The sequence below is a fragment of the Lepidochelys kempii genome, chromosome 3 (assembly GCF_965140265.1).
Source record: "Lepidochelys kempii isolate rLepKem1 chromosome 3, rLepKem1.hap2, whole genome shotgun sequence".
NCBI lineage: Eukaryota > Metazoa > Chordata > Testudines > Cheloniidae > Lepidochelys > Lepidochelys kempii.
In genome coordinates this window covers 181,037,875-181,050,029 of record NC_133258.1, presented here as the reverse complement: position 1 = coordinate 181,050,029, position 12,155 = coordinate 181,037,875, and the positions used below count along the sequence as shown (strand labels likewise).

Sequence of the window (12,155 nt, the reverse complement as noted above, 5' to 3'; positions counted from 1 at the left end):
GGGTCCCCAGCTATGGATCCCAAGCAGAGATAGGTGCCTAATTCTGTGAGAGAATCGGGGCTTAGGACACATCTCTTTCATCAGCATCTGCCATTGGCTGTCTTAAATGATTCCCCACCTAGCATGCTGGCTTTTGTAGATCCCTTTCTCATGCACCTATCTCTCTACATTCATTGTAAAGGGGCCTATGTGTCTACCTCAGGATTTGTGGATTCCACTGGATGGCTAGGCACCAAAAGTTAGTGATGTGACACTGAGCAATGTAACGCCTAAGTCCCCTTGTGGATCAGGGCCATATTAATTATTAAAATAAACAGCTGGATCCAAAATCCACTGATGTTAATGGGTGGCTTTTTGTTGACTTCCATGGGGTTTGCATCAAACCTAATACAAACAAATCTTCTGTATTTTGCAGTTCACCCTGTCTTCTGTGTCTTTTCCAGTTCACCCTGTGTGTCTTTTACAAATACTCTTTGGGGCAGTAACTAGCTGTATTTTTGTGTAGTGTATAGAACTAAGCATATTGGTGCTGAAGAAAGCATTAAATAGACATTAATGATTAATAAATACTAGGGCTGTCAAGCAATTAAAAAAGTAACTGTGAATAATTGCACTGTTAATAATAGAATAGCATTTATTTAATTATTTTTGGATGTTTTCTACATTTTCAAATATATTGATTTCAATTACAACACAGAATACAAAGTGTACAGTGCTCACTTTATATTTATTTTTGATTACAAGTATTTGCACTGTAAAAAAAAACACAAAAGAAATAGTATTTTTCAATGCACCTAATACAAGTACTGTAATGCAATCTCTTTATCATAAAAGTTGAACTTAGAAATAGAGATTTATGTACAAAAAAAACTGCATTCAAAAATAAAACTATGTAAAATTTTAGAGCCTGCAAGTCCATTCAGTCCTACTTCTTATTCAACCAATCGCACAGACAGACAAGTTTGTTTACATTTGCAGGCAATGATGCTGCCTGCTTCTTGTTTACAATGTCACCTGAAATGAGAACAGGCACTCTCATGCCAACGTTGTAGCCGACGTCACAAGATATTTACGTGCCAGATGCACTAAAGATTCACTTGTCCCTTCATGCTTCAACCACCATTCCAGAAGACATGAGTACATGATGGGTTCTGCTTTATAACTATCCAAAGCAGTGCAGACCGATGTAAGTTCATTTTCATTGTCGGAGTCAGATGCCAGCAGCAGAAGTTTGAATTTCTTTTTTGGTCGTTCAGGTTCTATAGTTTCTGCATCAGAGTGTTGCTTTTTTAAAACTTCTGAAAGCAAGCTCCACACCTCGTCCCTCTCAGATTTTGGAAGGCACTTCAAATTCTTAAACCTTGGGTTGAATTCTGTAGCTATTTTTAGAAATCTCACATTGGTACCTTCTTTGCGTTTTGTCAAATCTGCAGTGATAGTGTTCTTAAAATGAACAACATGTGCTGGGTCATCATCAGAGACTGCTATAACAGGAAATATATGGCAGAATGCAGTTAAAACAGAGCAGGGGACATACAATTCTGCCCCAAGGAGTTCAGTCAGAAATTGAATTAATGCTTATTTTTTTAATGAGTGTGATCAGCATGGAAGCATGTCCTCTAGAATGGTGGCTGAAGCATGAAGGGGAATACAAATGTTTAGCATATCTGGCATGTAAATACCTTTTGCAATGATGGCTACAAAAGTTCCATGCAAATGCCTGTTCTCACTTTCTGGTGACATTGTAAATAAGAAGAGGGCAGCATTATCTCCCTTAAATGTAAACAAACTTGTTTGTCTTACCGATTGGCTGAACTAGAAGTAGGACTTTGTGGACTTGTAGGCTCTGAAGTTTTACGTTGTTTTGTTTTTGAGTGTGGTCATGTAACAAAACAAAATCTACATTTGTAAGTTGCACTTTCACAGCAAAGAGATTGCACTACAGTACTTGTATGAGGTGAATTGAAAAATACTATTTCTTTTGTTTATCATTTTTACAGAGCAAATATTAGTAAGCAATAATAATATACACTTTGATTTTAATTATAACACAGAATACAATATATATATATATATATATATATATATAAACATCCAAAATATTTAATAAATTTCAATTGGTATTCTATTATTTAACAGTGCAATTAAAACTGCAATTAATCATGATTAATTTTTTAATCGTGATTACATTTTTTTAGTTAATCACATGAGTTAACTGCGATTAATCGACAGCCCTAATAAATATTCTAGATGTGTGGATGAGGAAACATGTTTATCATCTGTCTTTCCTAATTGCATTTTATTGCTATTGACTAAAATAGAGATTTGATTTTTTTTTGGCAGTGCTGTAATATAGTGACACTTTTTTCATGAATAGAAAAGGAAGAAGTTTTTTTTTTTAAGTTGTTCTGTATAATACATTCAAAACCTATGTTTGGTAACCATGCAGAACAGTTTGGTGAGTGTATTCAGAATAATAAGCAGAATGGTTAGAAGAAGTGATCAGTCTGAACCCCTGGAACCACTCCTATTTCACCCATGTCCCCTTTTCTTTGCTCTGTGGTTTGTTTAATTTGTAAAGCCACTTACTTCCCTCTGCCTATTATACCAATTCTTGTTACACAAGGCCCTATCCAAATCCTATTGAAGCCAGGGAAAGGAGTCACACTGATTTCACCGAGCTTTAGACTGCTGCTTTGTACTAGAAAGCTTGTTAATATTAAAAAAAAAAGATTAGTTGATTTTCCAGTGACAGTTTGACCAATGTTTTCTTCCAGTTACTGACATTCAAGTAACTACATTATATATATACATTATATATACCTATATATATACATTATATATATACCATACCTGGATTCACGGCATATGTTGGAAAAAAACCCTTCCAAATTACATAGTTCAATAAATATATATAATTTTATATAAAATATGTTATTTAGAAATATTTCTTTCCAACACATTTATTGAATCCAGATCATTGTTTGAAATATCTAGAGAAATGAAATAGATTTGATATGATAACATTCAGTTGATGGAGCCATAAATGATTCAAAACGGAGAATGTAATAACAGTCTTGTTATAACTGTACACTCCATGAAACCAATGAATTTCAAAGATCCGAGTGCTTCTATTTATGATATTTCCCTTGATCTTGATCTGAGGATACCAAAATGTCACATAAATATGCATCAAGTGCTGCTCTTTAACTTATACAATATGCAGTAACACTGTGGAAAAAAAATACTATGGGACAAACTCTGTTAGATCCTCAGGTGCATGGTTTTTACCATTGGAACTGATGCAACTGCCCTGCAGAAAAAGGAACAGGAGGTGAGGAACATAAATGTGGGAAATAGTGCATGAGTATAGGTTGGGATTGGGGTGATGCTGTCACTGCAGTAATTGCTGTGGCATGCCTCTACGGCATCTCTGTGACCTGTGGGGGGAGTTTGTTACTGAAGTGTGGGCTAATGATCCAAGTATAGTTTGAGCACAAACTCAAAATCACAAACAAAGCCTATTGTTTCTAAAAGAGGTGTTGTGAAATATTTTTCAATATCAAATGTCTAACCCCTATCTCCTAAGTGATCTTTGTAATAGTTCTAGTTGGATCCATATTCCATCATTCTGATAACCTCATAGGCACTGTCCGCTACTTGTTTATGGATTTATTTCCAGTTCTGCTTGAGAATATCAGCTCCTATGTCAGGGTGAAGAGCCTTCAGGGAGACACCAGCAATATTCATTCCCGTTCCAAACAGGTACACTACAGTCTCCCTGTTCACCTGTGATGCACCCAGACTACGGATGCTTAGTCTTTTTCCCATGAGATAACAGAAATGTGCAGAGGTCCAGATTGAAACACTATCAAAAACACGGTGTTTAGGAAAGCAACTCATCTTCCAGACTACATAGGTCAAAATATCCACTAGATTTGAGGCAAGAAGCAGCTTGCAGTTGGGCAGTCAGTTCAACAATGTGACAATGATACATTTTTAGATGTTGCCCTGGACCAAGTTAAGAACTTTGACTCTCTCCTCCTTGCTGGAAGCACTAGCAGTAATGATAACCAGCTTGGAGTGTGCCATCATACTGTCATCTTTGACAGAGACAGTCTTTGATATTCTAAAAAAGAGACTGCCTTTCTGGAGATCCAGTATCTCTACTTTCAACTTGTCCTCCAAGATATCAACAAAAGCATCATCAGCCAAATCTTTTTTCAGGATACTAATTGCACACACTATGCTCACTGTAACAATCCCAACCACAGTAATCTTCTTGTGGGCGTGACCATGCTCCTTTTTGTGAATATTTTGAATCAAGTGCTCCTTGAAAGACATCTTGCAGAGCTGGTAGATCTAGCAAAGCCTCTTCTAGTGCAAATTCTGAAGACAGTACCTCCACCTCTGTGACAGTACTGCCATCCTAAGTGATTAAGAAGCTAGTGGTGGGCCGGCACTGATAGCTCCTGACTTCCATCGGTCATCTTCACCCTTTAGCCCAAGATGAGGCATATATCTGTAGCAGTTGAGGATCTGCACACTAGAATGCTACAAACTACATGGCCTTAATAGAACGATCCAGATTGTTGCAAAAGGATTGGCTTTCATTCAGTTATGGGAACGGGCTGTAACCAAAAGTGTGAACTGTAGAAGGCAACATCCATGGAACCGTTTCACACATCTTTAATAATCAAAAGAAAAGCTGAAGTTAGTGGAGCTATGTTGATTTGGTCCAGTGCATCTTGTTGAGACTTGAGTGTAATTTAAAAGGCAACAACTGACTTTCATGAGGTTATATAACAGCCGTCAGCTTTCTATAAGGAGAGTTTATAAAAAGAAAGAAAATCGCCACATTTTTAAAAGTCCCCCTCACACACACACACCCCCTTCATACTACACAGTTGGTAACAGAACTGAATGGAGCATTCTAGATTTCTAGATGGTGTAATATGATTTTAAACAAAAAACAGACAGAAAAGGGGACAGGCAGCTTGAGGCAGACATCTTACAACAGCTAACTGCTAAATAGACTTGAAAAATCCTGTTTATTTATATTTAGACTTCATAAATTGCACAGTTCAGAGTGTATTTCCACATGATAGCACTGACAAGAGCTCTGTTTCTCTAAAGTTGCTTAAAAGGGACCTTTTAAAGGAACATCACCAAACACATTAGCTCAGATTCTCTGCCACTGAAACAGCGCTTTTATAAACTAAACACTGGATAAAGTGGAGCAAGTGTACTTTTACTGGCAAATACACTGTAATTGTAGTTATATAGTTTTACACATTGTCTATCAGGGATATAGTTTTATGCATAAGCAATTCAATGTAGCTTATCCTGCCTTTGAAGCAAAAATAGTAAATTGCCTATATTAGCTATGATCAAATGTCTGTATAATAGTCACAGTTAAATCCAAATGTGTCCTGTTATTTACTTCTCAGTTTAATCTTGTTACATCAAAGAGGCTGTTCTAGGATGACACAATAAAAGCATGTTTTAATGTATAACTTTTCAAAATTAGGTTCAGTATATTAACTTTCATCCAACCTCTCCCTGCACCCAAGACATATTCTCTTTCTCTTATTGGTAAGTGCATACCAAAGCCATAAATGCAATCCATAGCATTTCATGGTTTAAGATACAATCAGATCTTCGTTATTCAAATAGTCTCGGAGACGCTGAATTAATCATGTCTGCCCTGGTTTTGTCTGGGTCTGTACCAGCGTGCTAGCAACTTGAAGCAGGGACTTGTCTCCTTAGCAGTCAGATGATGTAAATTAAACACAGCTTTGTGTTAGAGGCCATGCACTTGCATTACTATCCCTTATGATGCAGCAGTCTTCGAATGATGCAACATACATCCTTTCAGTGCAAAGGATGGGGTGCGAACATGGTTCTGCCTCCTCTTAGACTGGTTTTGGGTGGTCTGTGCCTGCAAGTTTGCTTAGAAAGAGCAGTCCTTGTTTATGACTTTGTATTGGAACAATGTAGTCCTGTATGTATGTTGAGTGCTGAACACATTGTTAGTGCTCAATAAATAATATTATTTCAGACAAATTAGGGCTCAGATACTGGAGGGAATTGTATGTTGTGAGATGTGATATTATTTTACATAGATGAGGTGCTCAGGTAAATCCAGGTGATTTCGGGTTTGACTGTGTTTTAATACAGATAACAATTACATTACAGATAAGGTTGAGAGTATGTATCAGTGGGTTACGGTTAAAAACATTACAGTGCTATTATAACTGTTCCCAGTTAAAGCATTGGAAACCCAGGAAATTCAATGTTAAGGTTATACTTAAAAGACAGCCAAGCACGCTAAGGTGTGGAAATGCACAGTTAAGGTACTTAAACAACCATAACTTTTCCTTTTCGTGACACCATATAATAAACATCCAGTTATAATTATTAGACAATTAATTTAAGTATTAGTTAGTGTTTTCCATAAAAGAAAGTGATATCCATATTACTGAAGGATATAATATTCTTGCGGTACTGTACATGCATTTCCCTCTTTGAAATAAATGTTTTTTGTTCAGGAGGGGTATTGTTGAAATTGTGCTATTCTACTTGTTTGTAGTGTACTGTTAGTATATGTCACCTGTTATTGTTTTGTGCACTAATAACATAGAGAAGTGTTTATTCATAAGAAAGACATGCAATTTACATGGTGTACTCTGCACTTCAGAAATTTTCTGTTGAGAGATCATTCTAGTTAAGGAAAAAAAATTGTTTTTTTCAATATACACCATATATTTGCCAATAAATGATGTGACCTTTATTGTTGCATGGTTTGAATATTTACACCATAACTTGAATTTTGTTCCATCAGATATTTTATTAAGATTTTAACATGCACTGTGTGGTGGTTAGAGCCCAGGACTGGGCATCAGGGCCTCTGTCTAGAGTTGCCTTTAATTCATTATTCTTGTTTAACTGGAACATTTTTCCTCCTTCATTTTATGAGATTTTGCATTCCCAACATTCCTCTATAATTGATTTTTTCAGCAAAATAGTTGATTTCACTTCAAAACATGCAAAAGTTCCAATATTAGTTGTTTATGCTGCAAAGTCATCTTCATTCAAAACCTCTTTCATTCATAAATGAATCTCTTTTCAGATGCACACACCTAAGCAAAATTTATCTGCACACACAGATCTGCTTTCACGTTGGAAATTATGGAAACAAACCTTGAATTCTAAGTAGTTTTGAGGTATTGTTTTGTTTTTTTAAAATATGTTGAACCTCACTTGTGCCAGACTCCATTTCTGGTTCTTCCCTGCAATTATTGATCTCTTCAAGTGAAATTCAGCACTGTGCACAAGACTATGCACCATTTAAGCCCTGCTTAAATCCAGGAAAGAATTTAACTCTGTTGTCTGAAAGTGCACTAGGATGCTCAGTGTGCAAGAAAAAGCACTCTGAACGAAGTGCATTGGTTGCATCAGATTTTCTTTCCATGCAGTACCGAAAGCAGAGCTGAGTAGGTGTAGCAATAGTTTTTATTCATGAGCCACGTAAGGGGAACAGATGGATTTTCTGCTGCTGAAAACTGACCATCTTACTCCACTGCACATAGCAATGTCTGAGTGTGGCTGGACTACCCCATGTTGGAAAGCAATGGCCTAGAGCAAGAGGCGTAGGCGTTACAGAGCGTGAATGGTGCTAGTGCGTGTCCGACTGGACTCTGACTTTGCAATGTCTGAAGCAGCATTTGGAAGTGGCTACATCAACAGTAGAGCTGGGCAAAAATTTGCAGCCAAAGCTTTTTCCCACTGAAAAATGCAGGCTCAGGTCAACCAAAACATTTTGTGAATTTGTGTTGAATTCACCAAATTGTTTCAGCTGAAAAAAAACCCCACAAAAATTGCAAAAAAGTTCTAAACTTTTTTTTGAAACTAAATATTTTGATTTTTTTATTCACAATTTCATTCAATTTAATTTAAAAAAAATAAAACTCCAAATTGAAACAAAATATTTTATCTCATTTTGAACAAAATGTTTCGTTAAGCCTGAAGCATTTTTTAAAATTTTTATTCCCTGAAAAATTCTCATTTCAAATTGTTTTTTTAAAAAAAATGTTCAGTACAGCCAGCGAACTGAAAGTCAATTATTCACACATTTCTACTCATCGTTTTTTGACTCCCTCAGTTTCTGCTTCTGTCAGATTTTCCTGTTAGTTATTGCTACTGCCATCCCTTCACTCATCTCCATGTCTCCGTCTTAGCTCATGTTGTTGTTATTATTTATATGTTTTATGATAGCATCTAGGAGCCCCAGTCATGAACCAGGACCCCATTGTGTTAGATGCCATACAAACAGAACAAAAAGACAGTACCTCCTCCAAAGTACTTATGATTAAGGTTAAGATTTTGTCATGAATATTTTAGTAAAAGTCATGGACAGGTCATGGGCAATAAAGAAAAATTCACAGAAGCCCGTGACCTGGTCCTGACTTTTACTAAAAATATCGATGATAAAATGAGAAGGGAATAGGCAGCTGTAGGGTGGCTGGGAGCTCTTGGACCCCCACTGCTCATGGGGGCTCAGAGCTCCAGGGTCCCCTTGCCACCAGTGGTGATGGGGAGCAGCAGGGTCCCCCTGTCCCAGGGCTGCAGCTGGGGGGCTGCAGGGTACCACCTTGCCAGCAGTAGCTAGGAGCTGCGGGGTACCTCCTCTGTCCATGGTGGCTGAGAGCTTTGGGGCCTGCCTCAGGCAGTGGGGGGACCTTACAGCTCCCTGCCGCTATGGAGGCAGTGGGACCCTGCAGCTACCAGCCGCCAGGGCTGATGTAACGGAGATTTTTGGAAGTCATGGATTCTGTGACTTCCACAACCTCGATGACAAAACCAAAACATTACTTATGATCTGTGTAGATATCAGTTCAGTTACCATTGCTGATGACAAGCTTCCCGCAATGTGTGTGTGAACACTGAACACAAATTTTGTCGACATTATGATAGAGTCTATCTACAGCAGATTAATTTAAAATAGCCCCATGTTTGCTTATCTAGTGGTGTGTGCACCACAAAACTACATAAGAGTTTGTGACCAGATACTTTTCTGGGGCCTAGTTGGTAAAGCACTGGACTGGGACTCTGGAGATCAAGTTCGATTTCTGGCTCAGCCACTGGTCTTATGGATGACCTTGGAAAAGTCACTTCACTGCTTTCTGCCTCCGTTTCCCCATCTGTAAAATGAGGATAATGATACTGACCTTTGTAAAATACTTCCTCATCTATTGATGAAGAGCACTATATAAGTTCCGTGCACTATGTATTATTTACACAAATTTATATAAATTATGTAATTTACATAAATTCCCACTTCTTTCCAGAGATTTGAGCAGGGTATCTGAGGTGCGCCCTAAGGATCTAACTTCAAAGCATGCACATACAAGAGATTTCAGCTTAGTTCCTCACATTTGGGAGAACATTCATGTTTCACACTTTTTGAACATGCTTAATAGCACACAAAAGGGTGGAGAACTGAGCCCAGTTTGTGACTTTGGGCTCAGGCAAATTTAGGCATATATCTATATATAGGCAACTGATTTGTAAAGGCGCTACGGGCTAGACCCTCAGAGGTATTTAGATGCCTAACTTCCAACGTGGCCAAAAGCACCTGGGCCTAAAGCACCTGCAACTCCATTGACTGCAATGGGAGTTTGTAGTGGCATGGCTGGAGCAGCATCTCCTTGTAGATCTTCTGGCCACCCCACAGGTCTCCCCCAGGGGGAGAAGTCTCTGTTTCCAGTCCACTGAGGCGGGCTCCAGCCCACAAACTAATTCTTCTTTTGGCCTTATCCCCTTCTGGGCTGGGTTGAGGGGCTCAGCTCCAAAATGTTCTACAACCAAAAGCAAACTCAACTCAGTACTGAGCCTTCCCCCAGTCTTCTAGGGGGGCGTTCCTGCCCTTTCCTTCAGACATGGTTCCCAAACAGCTTCTGAGTTGGGTGATGCTCCTCTTTGGGTTCTAACTTTCTCCCCAGTGCCTGCTCTGGCTCGTAGGTCCATTTCTTTGTGCTCTGAAGTGAAGGTCCCTTCAAGCAGAGATCCAGAGCTACATACTGTTCCTGGTCAGTCAGCTTTAACTGAGCCAGACTCTTTCCTTTAATTCCTCCCCTCCCTGCTTTCATTGGCTGCATGTCTAGCAAGGTGGAGCTGGCTGGGCCCAAAGACTCTCCTTAACTGCTTCTCTGCTAATGTGGAGCCTCTCTGCCCTGTCTCAGAGTCCAAGTGCTCAGAAACTGAAAATCAGGCTATTTAGGATCAGGAATTTAGATGTCTAACTTTAGGCACTCACACTTGAAAATACTGTCTTTAACCTCTCTGTGCTTCAGTTGACCCATTATTAAAATGTGCATGTCATACTCATTTATTTCTGCTGCCATGGGGCTTAACTAATTCATGTTTTGTGTGGAGATCTGTTTTAGCCACAAAGTTTGGAGTCAGTTCTGTTTCTGAACATCTCCAAAGTCTGAGGTTGTTCAGATCAGGTTTTCGATTCACATCCACCTCTAGTTCTGTATTCCAGCAAATTTAGTGAACTACCCTTAGCCACAACTTCACAGCCTGAAAACAATGAGAAAATGTACTTCTGTTTTAATTAAAGCTTATCCTAATAGGATTTTTAAACAATGTAATCAAAACTGGAGACCTTCAATGAGATTTTGGCATAGAATCATAGAATCATAGAATATCAGGGTTGGAAGGGACCCCAGAAGGTCATCTAGTCCAACCCCCTGCTTGAAGCAGGACCAATTCCCTGTTAAATCATCCCAGCCAGGGCTTTGTCAAGCCTGACCTTAAAAACCTCTAAGGAAGGAGATTCTACCACCTCCCTAGGTAACGCATTCCAGTGTTTCACCACCCTCTTAGTGAAAAAGTTTTTCCTAATATCCAATCTAAACCTCCCCCACTGCAACTTGAGACCATTACTCCTCGTTCTGTCATCTCCTACTATTGAGAACAGTCTAGAGCCATCCTCTTTGGAACCCCCTTTCAGGTAGTTGAAAGCAGCTATCAAATCCCCCCTCATTCTTCTCTTCTGCAGGCTAAACAATCCCAGCTCCCTCAGCCTCTCCTCATAAGTCATGTGTTCTAGACCCCTAATCATTTTTGTTGCCCTTCGCTGGACTCTCTCCAATTTTTCCACATCCTTCTAGTAGTGTGGGGCCCCAAACTGGACACAGTACTCCAGATGAGGCCTCACCAATGTCGAATAGAGGGGAACGATCACGTCCCTCGATCTGCTCGCTATGCCCCTACTTATACATCCCAAAATGCCATTGGCCTTCTTGGCAACAAGGGCAAACTGTTGACTCATATCCAGCTTCTTGTCCACTGTCAACCCTAGGTCCTTTTCTGCAGAACTGCTGCCTAGCCATTCAGTCCCTAGTCTGTAGCGGTGCATTGGATTCTTCCATCCTAAGTGCAGGACCCTGCACTTATCCTTGTTGAACCTCATCAGATTTCTTTTGGCCCAATCCTCCAATTTGTCTAGGTCCTTCTGTATCCTATCCCTCCCCTCCAGCGTATCTACCACTCCTCCCAGTTTAGTATCATCCGCAAATTTGCTGAGAGTGCAATCCACACCATCCTCCAGATCATTTATGAAGATATGGAACAAAACCGGCCCCAGGACCGACCCTTGGGGCACTCCACTTGACACCGGCTGCCAACTAGACATGGAGCCATTGATCACTACCTGTTGAGCCCGACAATCTAGCCAGCTTTCTACCCACCTTATAGTGCATTCATCCAGCCCATACTTCCTTAACTTGCTGACAAGAATACTGTGGGAGACCGTGTCAAAAGCTTTGCTAAAGTCAAGAAACAATACATCCACTGCTTTCCCTTCATCCACAGAACCAGTAATCTCATCATAAAAGGCGATTAGATTAGTCAGGCATGACCTTCCCTTGGTGAATCCATGCTGGCTGTTCCTGATCACTTTCCTCTCATGCAAGTGCTTCAGGATTGATTCTTTGAGGACCTACTCCATGATTTTTCCGGGGACTGAGGTGAGGCTGACTGGCCTGTAGTTCCCAGGATCCTCCTTCTTCCCTTTTTTAAAGATTGGCACTACATTAGCCTTTTTCCAGTCATCCGGGACTTCCCCGGTTCGCCACGAGTTTTCA

The 12,155-nt window shown here is 39.5% G+C and overlaps 1 pseudogene; it reads right to left on the bottom strand.

Moving 5' to 3' along the window:
• Positions 1-3,606: 3,606 nt before the first annotated feature.
• Positions 3,607-4,344, bottom strand: LOC140908837 (L-lactate dehydrogenase A chain-like; annotated as a pseudogene).
• Between the last annotated feature and the right edge of the window lie 7,811 nt (positions 4,345-12,155).